Raw genomic sequence first — 17,264 nt, 5'->3', positions numbered from 1 at the left:
TGGGTTATTTTCATAAACTGTCCACCACAACCCCAAGATCTCTTTCTTGGTTGATAACCGCCAGCTCAGATCCCAGCAGCTTATATGTGAAGTTGCATCACTTTACCCTTGGTTACATTGAATTGGGTTTGCTGCAGGGTAGATGAAAATAAATGATTTTTTTTTTTAAAAAAAATGGATTTTTAAAATTTAAATTGGATTTGTTTGATTTAAATAGGATTTTTTTTAATAAAATGCTTTTTGAGGAAAAATCTATCTAAAGATAGTTTTCTATTTAAGATACATCATAGTCCAAAGGTTATATTCATCATGAAATAAGGATTAGTTTTTAATTATGTAGCATGAGGCTGTATATTCATGCAATGTTTAATTTTTTTGGTAAATGAATTCCATTAATCCATTCACAATGTCATGCTCTTCCAGAGGTTTCTGCAAGATTATTGGGCATTTTTTCTATCTAGAAGATATCACAGATGCTTGGTTTTACAGTTCTCAAAACTGTGGATTTGTGTCTGCAGAGATGACAATGCCATTGTGCCTTTGCAAATCTACGTACGCAGAATCAACGCCTTACTTCTTAAGTGCTAAGTTTCAAAAAATTCAATGAATAGAGTGCATTTTTGGCGGGGGGGGAGTCACATGATTAAACCAAGTCTTTCTGAGTAGTGATTTAAATCGAATTGATTTAAATCAAATCCACCCTGCTTTCAAATAAACCGACAAAATATATTCAGTGGTTTCTGGTTGTCCATTCCCCTTGTTACACAGATCTCTGGTTCATATCACAGGATGGTCAGCTGATGGGAGCGTGTGTTTGCAGAAGAGATCCATTAACGCTTGGATGGCACCCATCCAGCAGAGGAGAGAGTAAAACAGCAATTTTCAGTTTGAAAGAAACAGAGGCAGAGCGAGGGTCATGTGAGTGTGCTAAAGGCACCCTGGGGCATTTTTTATATCATTATTGGGCATTTTTTCTATCTAGAAGATATTATCACAGATTCTTGGTTTTACAGTTCTCAAAACGGTGAATTTGTGTCTGCAGAGATGACAATGCCATTGTGCCTTTACAAATCTATGTACACAGAATCAACCCCTTACCTCTTAAGTGATAAGTTTCAAAAAAAAATCAGTGAATAGAATGCACTTTTGGGGGGTGTCACATGATTAAATCGAGTCTTTCTGAGTAGTGATTTAAATCGTGATTTGAATCAAACTGATTTAAATCAAATACCTATACCTAGGGAGGTTGTGGGCTCTCCCACACTAGAGGCATTCAAGAGGCAGCTGGACAACCATCTGTCAGGGATGCTTTAGGGTGGATTCCTGCATTGAGCAGGGGGTTGGACTCGATGGCCTTGTAGGCCCCTTCCAACTCTGCTATTCTATGATTCTAAATCCCCCCTGGTTTGCTATTTTCATTCCATTCTCCCAGTTAAAAGAGATCCTTATGGAGCTCTTCACAATCCCTTTTTGTTTTAACAACACTAAATAAATTGGTGTCATCTAATACCAGATTACTTCTGAACAAGTTGTAAAAAAATGGTCCTAATCCAGATATCTAGGTTCTCTATCACGTCTTCATTCCCTTGTCTTTTTTTCTAAGTTAAACAGCCCCAAATGTTGTAACCTTCCCTCAGAGAGAAATTGCTCCAGACCCTTGATCATTTTCTGCAACCTTTTCCGCAATCGCTAGTTTTACAATACCCCTTTTGAGATTCAGTGACCAGAGCATGGTCACACCATAGATTTTTATAAGGGCATTATGATATTGCCAGTTTTATTTTCAATTCCTTTCCTAATAATCCCCGTCATGGAATTTGCCTGTTTCACAGCACCTGCGGACTGGGTTGACATTTTAATTGAGCAATCCACCGGGAATCCTTTTCCTGGGCAGACCCATCATTCCATCAGTGTATACAAGAAGTTAAGATATATATTTTTGCCCCAATGTGTGTCGCTTTACGCTTGCTTACATTGAACCACATTTGCCCATTTTTTGCCCATTCACCCAGTTTGGAGAGATCTTTTTGGAACTCTTCACGGTCCCTTTTTGTTTTGACCACTCTAAATAATTTGGTGTCATCAGGCTCCCTCACTGCTTACCGTTAACTTAATAAAACTGTATTTTATTATTGTTAGTCACCTTGACTGCTCTTTTTGGCAGAAAACCGCACTCAAAGTGCTGGTTTTTTAAATTATATATTTCTTTTGAATAAAGGAAATATTTAATAAATAAATGACATCAGATTCACATCTATAGCCTGCCATTCTTCAATAGAACCCCGGATGGTAGACATAGGCGTGGGTGGGGAGGTGGGGTTCCTAAATCTTCTCCAATCCAGGCACTGACCAGATCCAGAACAGCACGTTTGCTGCATTGCAAACCAAAGCCCTGGCCCATTTCAGAGTGGGTCCAATAAACACCTCTTCGCACCTAGAGCGAGTGTAAACACCAAGAGCTTTCCTCTAGGCTAAAACTTGACTGACTAAACTAGGCAACTGTACTTCCAATAAAAAGGAAAGTTTTCTCTGAGCCACTTTTGCTTCAGGGAGGATTCTTCTGAAGGCGCCTTTGGTGAGAAGCTAGCCCAGCTGAGCGCTTCTCCCCTGCTTTCAGCTCCGCCCACTTGACCCTGCAGCAGACTCTAGGATCGGTTAACTCTGAAGTCCCTCCGAGGAAAGCTGAGCTCTCACGGACTCAGTGTTGTTAGTGTTTTCTCTGATAAAGTTTGGTGAAGATGCATCCCTAGCTTCTGAAGAGCCTGGGAGAATCTCCTCCCCTGCTTCCTGTGTTGGCTTGTAAATTTCTAGCCGTTTCTTCTGGTTCAGAATCTGATTCCAATTAGCCTGAAACTAGGGTGGCCATATGGAAAGGAGGACAGGGCTCCTGTATCTTTCACAGTTGTATTGAAAAGGGAATTTCAGCAGGTGTCATTTGTAGGCATGCAACACCTGGTGGAATTCCCTCTTCATCACAGCAGTGAAAGCTGCAGGAGGTATACGAAAGTGATCAGATACAAAAGAAGCCAGGGCTCCTGCAGCTTTTACTGCTGTGATGAAGAGGGAATTTCACCAGGTGTTGCATGCCTACAAATGACACCTGCTGAAATTGCCTTTTCAAATCAGTGGTAGGGGTACAGGGGTAGGGTGACCCTATGAAAAGGAGGACATAGGGCTCCTGTATCTTTAACAGTTGTATTGAAAAGGGAATTTCAGCAGGTGTCATTTGTGTATATGGAGAACCTGGTGAAATTCCCTCTTCATCATAACAGTCAAAGCTGCAGGTGCCCTGCCCTCTTTTAAATCTGGTCACTCTAGTATAGCTCCTGCAGCTTTAACTGTTGTGATGAAGAGGGAATTTCACCAGGTTCCCCATATATACAAATGACACCTGCTGAAATTCCCTTTTCTATGCAACTGTTAAAGATACAGGAGCCCTGTCCTCCTTTTGATAGGGTCACCCTACCTGAAACCCCTTCCCCCACACTAGGAAGAACAGGCCTGATCCTGACACCTGGGCATAGAGCACTGGAAACAAAGTGGTAGAGTGAGGCCAGGCTTGACAGTGGAAGCTGGTGGCTCTGATGTTATTGGGGTGGTGCCCACTTCCTCCTACCGTTCCAGCTGATGCCCACTTCCTGCTTCTCCTTCAGCTGATGCCCACTTCCTGGTTCCCCTTCAGCTCCCTGGTAACTGTCACCTCCTGCGATACAAGGGCACGGGATACTCCTGCCAGCCTCTCCCTCCCTGCCTCAGCTCCAAGGCTGCTGCCTGCCCACAGAGAAACACATAAAAATTAATAATAAGAGCGTGGAGCAATGTCACACACTGTCTGCCAGGCAACCCTCACGCACGACCCACAACAAATAGCCCACAGGGTGAATTAAGGACCTATACAATAGCTACAAAGCATGAAGCCCACTAAACAGCAGGGTCACACTTGTTGGACGAGGTGGTGGAAGAGGTGATCATAGAATCATAGAATAGCAGAGTTGGAAGGGGCCTACAAGGCCATCGAGTCCAACCCCCTGCTCAATGCAGGAATCCACCCAGCTGCCTCTTAAAGGCCTCTAGTGTGGGAGAGCCCACAACATCCCTAGGGAACTGACACCATGCATTCTCAGCGCAACGAAACAACCAGGGAAACAGCGATACGGTACCACCGACCTGGGGCTGCCGCTGAAAATGGCAGTTCTGCGTTATGTACTCCCTCTCCATAACGCCTCTTCCTCGCGGCCCTTCTGAAGTACTTATTTCACAACACTCACCCGGAGTCCCTGCGTCATCCCTGCTCCACATTGTTTGCCGTCACTCAGCGTAACAATATTAACCGCTTAGAGATGTTATTGTATTGAGCTGTATACAAGTATTACGAATAAATTAAATAAATAATAAACAAACAAGGTCGGGAGGGACCTCAGATCTGTATCAGCTTCCCCCAACCTGGCACCCTTCAATGGCCAAGGAGGCAGAGCATGACGGGAGTTGTAGTCCAGTACATCTGGAGGATGCCAGGTAGGGTAAAGTGGCACTACCTGATATGGTTGGCGTGAAAGACTTCCCCTCTAGCTCATGAGCAACTGTGTGCCAATGGATAAAGGGTGCTCAACCTGTTCCGGATGGGGCTGCCCTCCCACTGAAGAAGCAGGTTCATAGCTTGGGGGTTCTCCTAGAACCACCTCTGTCACTTGAGGTTCAGGTGGCCTTGGTGGCACGGAGTGCCTTCTCCCAGCTTTATTTATTTATTTAGAGTATTTTTATCCTGCACCTCAGCCAAAAGGCTCTCGGAGCGGCTTACAATGTATCAATAAAGAAGACAGTCCCTACCCTCAGGGTTACATTCTAAAAAAAGACGTGACACACAAGGAAAAGTGGATGGGGAGGGAAGAGGAAGAAAATAAAAAGAAATTAAGGAGACTGCTTAGGCTGGTGGGAAGGCCCTGCTCCGTCCTCTCATCTCCCAATGGAGGGGAAAACCAACAGCAACTTCTTCCCCACATGGTGAAGATGTTAGCCCTGTGTGTGTGTGTGGGGGGGGGGGTTCCAACTTAAGCAGGCTCCGATGGTCCCTGCCTGCTCCAGTCTCCCTCGCATCTTCTTCCCCACAGGGTGAAGATGGCTGTTAGCCCTGGGGTGGGGGGGTGTCCAACTGAAGCAGGCTCTATCTAGACAGGGATAACCGGGGTTTCAAGCAGTCTATGTGCTGGTAACCTCTAAGTTAGATTATTGCAATGCACTCTACGTGGTGCTGCCATTGAAGACTGTTCAGAAACCACAGCTTGTGCAAAGAGAGGTAACCAGATTAGTAACAGCGACCAGAAGTGACATTTTTCTGACACTGCTGTCTTCTATTATGGTTTTTGATTGATTGCTACTTTGGGGGTCCTTAAGTTCGAAAATGATACAGCAGCAGCAACAACGCTAATAGTACTAGTATTACTACTAATAATTTCAATGGTAGCTGCAAGTGGATAATCAAGTGTAATTTCAGCTCTCCCACAACCAGTCCGGCACCAGTATTTTATTCCTGGCATACAAGAAAGCCTTTAGACGGAACTGAAAAAAAGCCCATTCTGCAGTTGTGTCAATCAGCCCCGGGTGTTTTTTGAGAAGTTAGGAGACCATTTTGCACGCCTGAGCCAAATTACTATAGCAACAGCACGAGCCCGAGTGGGTGGATTTCTTATGGGGTTTTTTTAATGACTCTTTTTTTTTTTGAAGAAGAAGAAGAAGTGATGCCTCAACCACAGTTTTTTTTTTAAAAAAAAAGACTGAATTGTTTAAAAATAGATACCAAATACCCCAACAGTACACATCAAATTGGAAAGAACATCACACTGCCGTACACTGAATAATAACAGCCCTAATCTTTGAAGACTTGGGCTTGTATAAGCTTCTCTGTTATGAATTGGGGGGGGGGAGAGAAGGGGGTAATAAAAATCCCAGCAGCCTCTGCATTCCAGGACAAAACTATGCAAATCTGAGCTTCCTAATCCAATTAATAAAGCTTTGTAAACAGCTGAGAAGGGAAATATTATCCCCCATTGTAAATGCTTTTGCGATTTTGTTCAGTCTTTTTTAAAGCTATGGGTGTGTGTGTGTGTTCTCACACAAAACAAGCACAGGAAATATTAGCGTCTGCAACTTGAATTAAATTAACTCACCTGCAAGTTACAGGGAGGATAACACTGATATAGGCAGAACTGGGGATAATGGGTCACGAAAGGCTGAATTCTGAAACTGCGAGTTATGAAAAAAACAACAACAACAACCAAGGGTCCTGTGGCCATTTAAAGCCTCACACAGCCTTCCCCAACCTGTTGCCCTCCAGATGTGCTTGGGCATGCTGCGTGTTGTAGTCATAGAATCATAGAATAGCAGAGTTGGAAGGGGCCTACGAGGCCATCGAGTCCAACCCCCTGCTCAATGCAGGAATCCGCCCTAAAGCATCCCTGACAGATGGTTGTCCAGCTGCCTCTTGAAGGCCTCTAGTGTGGGAGAGCCCACAACCTCCCTAGGTAACTGATTCCACCGTCGCACTGCTCTAACAGTCAGGAAGTTTTTCCTGATGTCCAGCTGGAGTCCAACACATCTGGAGGGCACCGGGTTGGAGAAGGATGAGCCAACCAATGTATTCTGACTGAAACATTTGTCATCCAATGATGTGGACAACTGTCCACAAAAGCTTATGCTACAATCAATGTGTTCATCTTTCCAGTGCCACAAGGCTCTTTGTCATTTTGCATATTTTATTCTGATCCGAGGGAGGGGCACGTAGCTGTGAAGCCCTGCCCTCTCACCACCAGAAATCCTGCTGTGCCTTGCTTCTGGTGACATACCCAAGCACTCTATACACCAGCCTATTGCTCCAGCCTTAAGGACCAGAAACATGCAATTTACAAAAAATTAAACCCTGGCATTCTCATCATGCTTGAATTTTGCACCCAGACCTCTCTGTGCGTGCACGTTCAGTCTGATCATGGAAAATGCACCGTACTAGATATGCCATGAGCCCTCTTAGGTTCTAAGGAAACAGCAGGGGGGGGGGAGAAATACCCTGAAATCAAATTAGTGCAAGCGTGCAGAAAATTATTAATCTAGAGAAGTTCAGCTTCTCCCGACGGGGAGGCCACAGGGGTGATGCGACGTGCAAGTCTCCACCTGGGCTCTCGGGAGACGAGGTTGTGTTCTGCAATCATTCTAGAGAGACAGACCCAACACAATTATAGACAATTGCCGAAGCCTGCTGAGATTTCTGACGGAGAGGCCGCCCTGCCAGAGGGAATCCTCTTGAGGAATGGGGCAAGGCTTTTTTGCCGAGCCTGCCACGATGAAAAACAACGAGAAGAAAAGAACTCGCTACCCGTCAAGGGCGTTTTGACACGGTTTCCTTTTTTCCTCCTTTGTTTACTGCTGAATGGAAAATCGGGTTTCAGAACACAAGGGCCTTCCAAAGGTTTGGGGATTAGGGTGGCCTCTTATGCAATGCCGAGAGAGAGAGAGAGAGAGAGAAATTGTGTCACCCCCCAAAAAAGGACAAAAGAAGACTCCAATAAGCATAATATGTGGATATGCAAATTTATATGTATAGGTGCACATTTATAATTTGAACAGAAATATAATGCATCATCAGATCATAGTGAAGACCTGGTTAGGCCTCATCTAGAGTATTGCGTCCAGTTCTGAGCTCCACAATTCAAGAAGGACGCAGACAAGCTGGAGTGTGTTCAGAGGAGGGCAACCAGGATGATCAGGGGTCTGGAAACAAAGCCCTATGAAGAGAGACTGAAAGAACTGGGCATGTTTAGCCTGGAGAAGAGAAGATGGAGGGGAGACATGAGAGCACTCCTCAAATACTTGAAAGGTTGTCACACAGAGGAGGGCCAGGATCTCCTCTCGATCCTCCCAGAGTGCAGGACACGGAATAACGGGCTCAAGTTAAAGGAAGCCAGATTCCAGCTGGACATCAGGAAAAACGTCCTGACTGTTAGAGCAGTATGACAATGGAATCAGTTACCTAGGGAGGTTGTGGGCTCTATTCCCGCCCTAGAGGCCTTCAAGAGGCAGCTGGACAGCCATCTGTCAGGGCTGCTTTAGGGTGGATTCCTGCATTGAGCAGGGGGTTGGACTCGATGGCCTTGTAGGCCCCTTCCAACTCTGCTATTCTATGATTCTATGATTCTAAGACTGACCAGCTCTCCTGGGCCTGCCCTCTGTGTACTATTGATGGGCAACTTCAAGGCCGGCCCTGCTGCTCTGCCTCCTTATAGGTCTTTGATTTTAATCCAGGCTTGGACTGGACAGTCCACGAAATAAAGGACCGTTCTCTGCAGGCTCTCCAAAACAGAGGACTGTCCTGTGTGAAGTAGGGCACTTGGCCACCGCTACCCCATGTGATTAAGAACCACCAGTGTTCCTTAAACAGTGGTATGCAATGCACTCTCAGGTGGTACCCATAACCACCACGGACATGAACGGAAGGAAATGCTGACGCCCTTTTCCAGACCAAACCACAACAATTGGCTGCGTCAAAGCAGAACTTCTGCAAAGGCCCACGGTAAAAAGGAAGTGGGAAAATCCAGCATCCCGGGGAACAGGCGCACGCACCAGCCCACAACTTTCCCCCGTCAAGTTTCAAGCTGCATACAGCTGAATTGGGGTGTAGAAGAAACTGGGCTTTAACTGGGAAGCCATTCAAGCAGCAGGTGTGGGCAAGGTGTAGCTCTCCCATCATCCCTCAGCCCCAACGGCACTAAGATTCACGGACTGAAGAATGCCGTCGCTAAAAAAGAATAGGTAGCAGGGGATGGAAAATAGCTTTCTCTGCCTGAGCAGCTGGAGAGCCACGGCGGCACATAGTTAAGCTATGGAACTCACTACCACAAGATGTCATGATGGCCACCAGTTCATAGAATCATAGAATAGAAGAGTTGGAAGGGGCCTATAAGGCCATCGAGTCCAACCCCCTGCTCAGTGCAGGGATCCACCCTAAAGCATCCCTGACAGGTGGCTGTCCAGCTCCCTCTTGAATGCCTCTAGTGTAGGAGAGCCCACAACCTCCCTAGGTAACTCCCATGGCTTTAAAAGGGGGTTGGATAAATTCTTGGAGGAGAAGGCTCTGAATGGCTACTAGCCCTGATGGCTGTGTGCTATCTCCAGTATTTGAGGCAATAAGCTTGTGTGTACCATTTGCTGGGGAACATGGGCGGGAGGGTGCTGTTGCACCATGTCTTGCTTGTTCATCCCTGGCCGATGGCTAGTTGGCCACTGTGTGAACAGAGTGCTGGTGCTGGACTGGACGGACCCGTGGTCTGATCCAGCATCAGGGCTCTTCTGATGTTCTTATGTCATTCGCAGCAACGATCAGGGGATTTTCTGTCGCTCATTTGACAGGGAACAATGGAGCAGACCCACGACGGCACCACTTTGCCAGCACTGGTATGAAGTCGCTTTCTGATGTGGAGATCTGTGCGCTGTTAGAAAGATCCCATTATAGTCCCCTTCTGAATAAGCTGTCCTAGCACTAAGTGGCACTCTTGTGGAACAGCGAGAGGAGAAAACGTTTGCAAAATACAGATGTTATTCTGTTGGAACTCAAACCACCCCCACTGTAGAATTTCACTGCTTTTCTTTCTCCTTCCTTCTGCTCCTCCTGTGAGGAGCTCAGGTTGGCATACTTTGGGCTATCCCTTCCTCACCCCACTCACAACAGCCCTTTGAAGTAGGCTGAGAGAAGGCAACTGGTTTAAGATCACCCAGAAACCTTCATGGCTGAACAAGGATCTGAACTCAGGACTCCTTGGTCCAAAACTGGGAAACAGACAGTCACCCAGTTTCCAGACTTTCGATAAACAGCAACGGCTGGAGTGGACACTCAGAAACTGGACCTATGCAGTAAGTTCTTCCTTAGCAATACATTCAGCAAAATGGCTGCTCCTGCCATGTATAGGGTGACCCTATGAAAAGGAGGACAGGTCTCCTGTATCTTTAACAGTTGTATAGGAAAGGGAATTTCAGCAGGTGACATTTGCAGGCATGCAGCACCCCTCTTTATCACAACAGTTAAAGCTGCGGGAGCCCTGCCTTCTTGAGCAGCTTTAACTGTTGTGATGAACAGGGAATTTCACCAGGTGCTGCATGCATCCAAATGACACCTGCTGAAATTCCCTTTTCTATACGACTGTTAAAGATACAGGAGCCCTGTCCTTTGTACCAGATTCTTGCCTTTTCTAGAAATGTCATGCCCTGGGACAACAGCAAAACATTTTTCACAGTCCCAGCGGTTTCTGAAGCAAATCCACTTTCTCTTTTAGTCCCAGGGGCCAGTTCTGGGCAACCCCGCCCTGACTTTCAGGCTCTCCACAAGCTGAGCCTCCGGTCAGATCCGGCCTTGCCCACGGCGTGTGGTTCTCTACCAGAGAGCCACCCAGCTGTCCTTGTGAGACCCTCCGCGTCCTGCGTGCACTCTTGTGCCCTTCCACAAAGCACCGGCAGTGAACTGGCTGCAGCGACTGTGGCTTTCACGTGAATGCGGTGAACCACTTCCCTTGCAGGCTGAGCTGCGCGCGGGCCCGCTTCACCCATGTTTGCAAGGTGCCATAATAAAGGTGCCAGTTAGCCCTAAACTGGCTTGAAAACAAGTTGTTTCAACAGAACGAAGCTCCACATCGGAGTCTAAAGCAGGGGTGTTGAACCTTGGGCCTGTGGGTCAAATCCTCCCTACCCAGGGGCCAAATCAGACCTCTAGGGTTGGCCAGGAGGCCACACCCCTTCCCTGGCTCCACCCCTATCCCCTGTGGTTTCCCGTTTTTTGCCCACCCCCCATTCCTCTACTAAGGCTTTTATATTGTATTTTATATTATGGTTTTATACTGTTGCTTTATACTTTGAATGTTTTAAATTTTTGTAAACCGCCCAGAGAGTTCCGGCTATTGGGCGGTTTAGAAATGTAATTAATAAAGAAATAATAAGGCTTAGCGACTGGCATTATTATTATTTATTTATTACGTTTCTATACCGCCCAATAGCCGAAACTCTCTGGGCGGTTCACAAAAATTAAAACCCTGAAGAGCACAAAAAACAACCAACAATCTAAAAACACAAATACAAAATACTATATAAAAAGCACGACCAGGATAAAACCACGCAGCAAAAATTGATACAGGTTAAAATACGGAATTAAAACAAGGTTTAAATTTAAGTTAAATTAGGTGTTAAAATACTGAGAAATTATTATTATTATTATTATTATTATTATTATTATTATTATTATTATTATTATTATTATTATATACCACCCCATAGCTGAAGCTCTCTGGGCAGTTTACAAAGATTAAAACAAGTATACAAAATTTAAAAAGCATAAAAACAGACAATAAGAGCTTTAAGTTAACTTTTGCTTTCGGCGCCGCCCATCCCTGAAATTTGGCCCTAGGGCTGAAAGGAGGTTGATTCCCCTGGGCCAAAGGCGCTTCCACACCAGCGTTTTCCCCGCTGCGCATCCATTTCTAAGAGATGTGCAACCATCCCAGAGGTGGCAGGCTTGTTGTCAGGGGCAACCCAGGCAATGGCAGGATGCAGACTGAGGCCAGCCAGGGCAAGGCCTCTCCAGCACCATAGAATAGTAGAGTTGGAAGGGGTCTGTAAGGTCATCAAGTCCAACCCCCCCACTCAATGCAGGAACCCACCACCGCATGCCTGCCTGGGGAGCGCCATTTGGCCACTTCCTGAGAGCTAGAGGGAGCATGGACAGGGAGATAGATTTAGAATGGAGAGTGCTGAGTTCAAGTCACGCCTCTGCCATGGACTCATGGCTAGGCCTCAGGCCAGTCACCGTGGCTCAGCCTGCCTTTCCCCTGCCAGTAAGGGGAAACGGCAGCGAACTTGCTGCGAGGGGGGGGAAATATAATAAAGATGATCGAGCACTTTGCAAATCGGAAGAGCAATGTAAATAAGGACGGTAACAGGAAGTGCAAAAAAAGGAACTTCTAACTGGGTGTCTCATGGGGGATCACAAGAGGCGGCCTTATGGCGGGTCACACCATTGGACCATCCAGCCTAGCCTTGTCCAGTGGAGGCTGGTGGCTCCGATGTCACAGAATCATAGAATAGCAGAGTTGAAAGGGACCTACAAGGCCATCGAGTCGAACCCCCTGCTCAATGCAGGACTCCACCCTAAAGCATCCCTGACAGATGGCTGTCCAGCTGCTTCTTGAAGGCCTCTGGTGTGGGAGAGCCCACAACCTCCCTAGGGAACAGATTCCATTGTCACACTGCTCTAACAGGCAGGAAGTTTTTCCTGATGTCCAGCTGGAATCTGGCTTCCTGTAACTTGAGCCCGTTGTTCTGTGTCCTGTACTCTGGGAGGATCGAGAAGAGATCCTGGCCCTCCTCTGTGTGACAACCTTTTAAGTCTTTGAAGAGTGCTCTCATGTCTCCCCTCCATCTTCTCTTCTCCAGGCTAAACATGCCCAGTTCTTTCAGTCTCTCTTCACAGGGCTTTGTTTCCAGACCCCTGACCAACCTGGTTGCCCTCCTTTGGACACGCTCCAGCTTGTCTGCATCCGTCTTGAATGCAGTGAATGCAGTGGGGCAGTGAATCTGCTCTGGGACTATGCAGGGTGCAAAGGGGCAGCTGTGTGAACAGAATGCTGGGCTAGATGCGCTGATCTAGCAGGCCTCCTCTTAGCTTATGTTCCTAACCTATGGCCTTCCACTTGTCATTGGGCTTTACTAGAGTACCATGCGCCCTCACCACAGAGGGGCTCATAAATAATGCAAATATGCCTCATGCATAATGAATCCAAAATTTGCATGCGGTGCAGCCCCTCCCCTCCCTGGCACACCCCAATTGGCTGCTTCCGTCCCCTCCCCCCTCCCCACTATTGGCACGACTGGGCCTGGGGCCCGCCATCACACCACACTGATTGGCTGAGCAGGGTGGTCTGTCATCCTGCCTGTTTGGCCCGGAGGAAATTAACTGCAATTAAAGTTTGAATTTTGAAAATTTTCTGCACATTTACATGGTTCAAGTTTCAGTTTAAAACAAAAATGAGCAAAAATCAGTGTGGTAGTTCTCAAGTAATAAGCCTTACACTACTGGGTTCTTACATAAGATTAGCCCAATGACAAGGGTGCTTCTGGAAAGCTCTCAAGAAAGGCCTGAAGGCACCTACTACCTCCTTGTTTTATGTCTCCAGCGTTTGCAGACGTCCTCTAAACACGGAGATTCCCTTGAGAGACCTACCTATTTCCATAAATTTCTCTAATCCTCTTTTAAAGTTGTCCCTAAGATAGTGGCAATTGCCAACGCCTCGTGCCTGTGAACTCCCATCAGTGAATTGTGCGTTTTTGGGGTCCTTAATTTCGTTGGGTAATCCCCAACGAGATTAGCTTCAGCTATTGGACGGTACAGAAATGTAATAAATATAAATAAATAAATTCACTAACTTGAAGTATTATGAGACGTAGGCATGAGGGTCCCTCTTTTGATACACTTCTACCACACCTTTTCCCAACCCTGTGTCATCCAGATGTGCTGAACTGCAATTTCCATTATCCCCTGCTAGCATGGCTAATGGCCAGGAATACCGGGACTTGTGGTCTAAAACATCTGGAAAGATGGCTGTGCTACCAAGTCTCCCTTCACAGCCTTTTTTCTAAACTGGGAGGCCCTGAAATGCTGTCGCCCAAAGGAAGGTAGAATCTACTGGGGGGGGGGGGGGCTCCATCGCGGAGGGTTTTGTAGCACGCCACACCCATTGAGGAGATACAAAGCCGCTGGAAAGCGAAAAAGCCAAGTGGCTTTCTACATCACCCTTAAGCAAATCGTATTTCAGTTCAGCCAACGGCCATATGGCGGAAAAGAGGATTAAAATTTTAGAATTCAGAGAAATCCAGTTAATATGAAAGACGTGGATAGGTGAGTGCCCACCACGGCATCGATGCTCGCAGAAATCAAGAGACAGATGTTGCCATTTTAAGACCCACATAATCACACACACCCCAGCCTCAAAGCATCCCCCCCTACACACACACACAAAAACGCACCCAGAAATACAGGATGATCTTTTTGCTTGGGCACGAATTGCTTTGCCAGTCAGTGCAAAACTCAGTGCTGCTTCTGCCGCCTCAGGTAACACCAAGTTTAAGAGCCTGCCAGGTAATCACTGTCAAGGAGCAGAAGGTGATTTCATACCAGTCTTCGGGCTCTTTAAATAAAACATGGAAACAATAAAAGGCCATTTTAAATCATTTTCCTAAGGGACATGAAGCAACAGCTACCTTTGTCCAGCAATTACTTATGTACCCAGATGCTAAGGACCATTAACCTTTATAGGCGGTTAGACTCTATTAATACATGATTAATGTGTGAAGCCAAAGGAGATGCAGGGACCATGGCTTTTATTTCATTATAAACACAGAGTTGCGTACCCACTCCACCACCTTAAAATTAAGCTTCACCATCTCTCTCCTCACCCGACTGAGTTCTGTTAGACAGACACAGTGCAAGTCTCTATACGGCTACTCAGACCTACGTTCCTTTGAATTCAATGGGCTAGCTCCCAGGTAACTGGGTATATGTCTGTATGCTGCAATCCTACACTCTGGGGGGAGCCCCATTGAACTCAATGGGACTTCTGAGTCCATAGTGTTAGGAGTGCGTTATTAAGCTGCTTTCAGAGTTTCTTCACTGAAAGCAAAAGATGCTGATTTTGCCCTAATTACTTCCCGTTCCTCTGCTACAATGCAATAGTAGGATTGTTGTTGTTTTTTTTAAAATGTTTGCAGTTAAGAGATCATAATTAAAATCATTTCCATATCAGTCATCGAAGTTCAGCCCTTTTCTTCTGCACAAACAGGATTCTTTTCAGAAAGACTATTCTGAATTATTCTGAAGGGTGGTGGGGTGGGCACCTATTTTTGGCCAGGATGGGGGAGGAGAAATTGGTTGAAAAGCTGATCTCCAGCTTAAAAGAAAAGGAGAAGAAGTAAAAAGCAGGAACATTAGATTCCATTCATGGAAGACAAGAGAGGCAGGCACCCCAAAGTATTTTACATTCTGTCTTTGTTCAGAGCCTGGACTCCCAGCCGTTTCTTCAGTAGCTTCTGTCACCCCATGAACGGTGCTTGGGTTGTTTCCACAATTTCAAAATTCAAAGAAGTCCCCATCCCAGGTCCATTTCACGAATGGGTGAGGAAGAAACCAGAAGGGTGGGCCCGTTTGCATGCAATGGAAATCGAAGCACGCTGCCCAATGAGTGTGTGTGCCCCTCCAATGTTAAATCTATCTATCAATCAGTCAGTGAATACATACAGGAGCATTTTGGTTATTTTGCATTTGTACATGGTGCCAGGAAAAGAAAATAGCTCCTCCCTCCCGCTTTTAGATCTCCTACCCATCCCCCTTGCCATCAGAACCGCCCATCAATGTCTCAAAATAAAAATAATAATAATAATAATCTGCTAATACCAAGAAATATTTTCAGCTGAAGACACAGAGTTCCCACCCTCTCCCTACAAAGAGCCAGCTTTCTCCAGCTGGAGAAACAACTTTAACATACACAAAACCGAGCAAAAGGTTTTTTGTTTTGTTAAAAAGCAAAATTTGTGGGTGGGTGGGCTTCCTCCCCTATCCCCACCCTGAAGTTGATCTGAATCAGACAGAGAGTGACAAGCCCCCCTTCTCTCATCATCATCATCATCATCATTAACAATAATAACAATATTGATATTAAGGCACAAGATTGCACAGCTGCCAATGCCACAATTGTGCATTTCCCCGAACAAAGGGGTCTGCAAATGACAAACGCAGGGGAAGAGGCACCTCCCACCCACCTACCCAGATTTGGAGCCGAAAGGAGAACTCGGCATTCACGGACATTTCAAATTTGCCGGATCCGGGGACAAATGCACCCTTGTGTGTGTGCGCGCGCGCGTGTCGGTGCACATTTTAAGGCCGCTGCAGCTGTAAAACAGTTTGCAAAGAGCTGCCGCGCATCAATTGTGTCTGTGTGTGTGCATGCATGTGCATGTGTGTGCATGCATGTGCAAGTGTGCGCGCGCGCTCCTGGCGAGTGGAAAACATTTCCATCCATTTCTCTCGTGTGGGGTGGGCGTTTGGAGACTTAGGGTTCGCCTTTCTCTCTCTCTCTCTCTCTCCCGCCCCCCCCAAAATCCCGGGTTGCAGGACGCGGCGGGTCCCTCCCGCCGAGTAGCAGTTTGCTGGCAAGGAAGCCGGGCAGGATTTGCGCTGCTCGGTTGTTTCCCGGATTCCTGGCGTTTGCCTGGAAGCCATCCGGAGCAGCCCAGGGAGCAAGAACCGGGGTGGGGTGGGAGGAGAGCAGCTCGCAGATGCCGGGCAGCGAGGCTCCACGTCGGCCGTGGAATGCAAACGCCCGCACGCCCACAGCCCACGCGGCGTGGGGAGAGAGAGAGAGGCGGATGCCCAGCAGGAGCCCTGCTCGCTCGCCGGCTTACCTGAAGGAGGACTCCGCACGCTGCTCCGCCCGGGGCTCTCCAAGAAGGCGCTTTTGCCGAAGCCTGCTGCTGGAGCCAGATGGGGCGAGAAGGCAGCCAGGCAGGCAGGCAGGCAGGCAGGCAGGGAAGCCCTCGCCAGGCGCACCAGCAGCAGCAGCAACAGCAGCTGGATGGAGCGAGAGAGCGAGCTGACTCCGAGCCGCTGCCTGAGCACCAAGTCCCCACCCAGTCGTGTGTGAGTGTGTGTGTGTGTGTGTGTGCGCGCGCGCGCGTGTGTGTGTGATATCAGCTCTCCGTTGTACAGGAAACAGCACAGCCACCACTTCCTCCTCGAGCTGCTTGATGCTGCGTCTGGCTGCTAACTTAAAGCCCCTGTGGGTTGCCCAACTGTACCAGCAGGACACACTCACACGCCCTCCCTCTCTCTTTCTCCCTCCCCTCCCTCTCTCTTTCTCCCTCCCTCCCTCTTTTTCCCTATCTCCCTCCCTCCTTTTCTCTCTTCCCTCTCCCCTTCTCTCTCTTTCTCCCTCTTGCCTCCCCCTCTTTCTCTCTCTCTTCCCTCTCCCCTCTCCCTCTCCCCTCTCTCTTTCTCCCTCCCCCTCTCTCCCTTCTCTTTCTCTCTCTTCCCTCTCCCCCTCTCTTTACCTCTTCCCTCTCTCTCTCTCTCCCCTCTTTCTCCCTCTCCCTCCCTCTCTCTTCCCTCTCCCTCCCTCTCTCTTCCCTCTCCCCCTCTCTTTCTCTCTCTCTTCCCTCTCCCCCTCTCCTTTCTCTCTTTCTCCCTCTCC

At 47.3% G+C, this 17,264-nt stretch overlaps 1 protein-coding gene across 1 annotated transcript in view; it reads right to left on the bottom strand.

The window, feature by feature from the left end:
* The window catches only part of GNG2 (G protein subunit gamma 2), a 68,347-nt gene extending 51,708 nt beyond the window's left edge, over positions 1-16,639 (bottom strand). The window contains exon 1 of the mRNA XM_063118231.1: positions 16,480-16,639. The gene's annotated coding sequence lies outside the window, so the exon portion shown is untranslated. The remainder of the gene's footprint in view (positions 1-16,479) is intronic.
* Between the last annotated feature and the right edge of the window lie 625 nt (positions 16,640-17,264).

Source organism: Elgaria multicarinata, chromosome 2, assembly GCF_023053635.1.
Source record: "Elgaria multicarinata webbii isolate HBS135686 ecotype San Diego chromosome 2, rElgMul1.1.pri, whole genome shotgun sequence".
Classification (NCBI taxonomy): Eukaryota; Metazoa; Chordata; class Lepidosauria; order Squamata; family Anguidae; genus Elgaria; species Elgaria multicarinata.
Note: the sequence above shows the minus strand (reverse complement) of the source record. Positions and strands in the feature narration are given on the sequence as shown.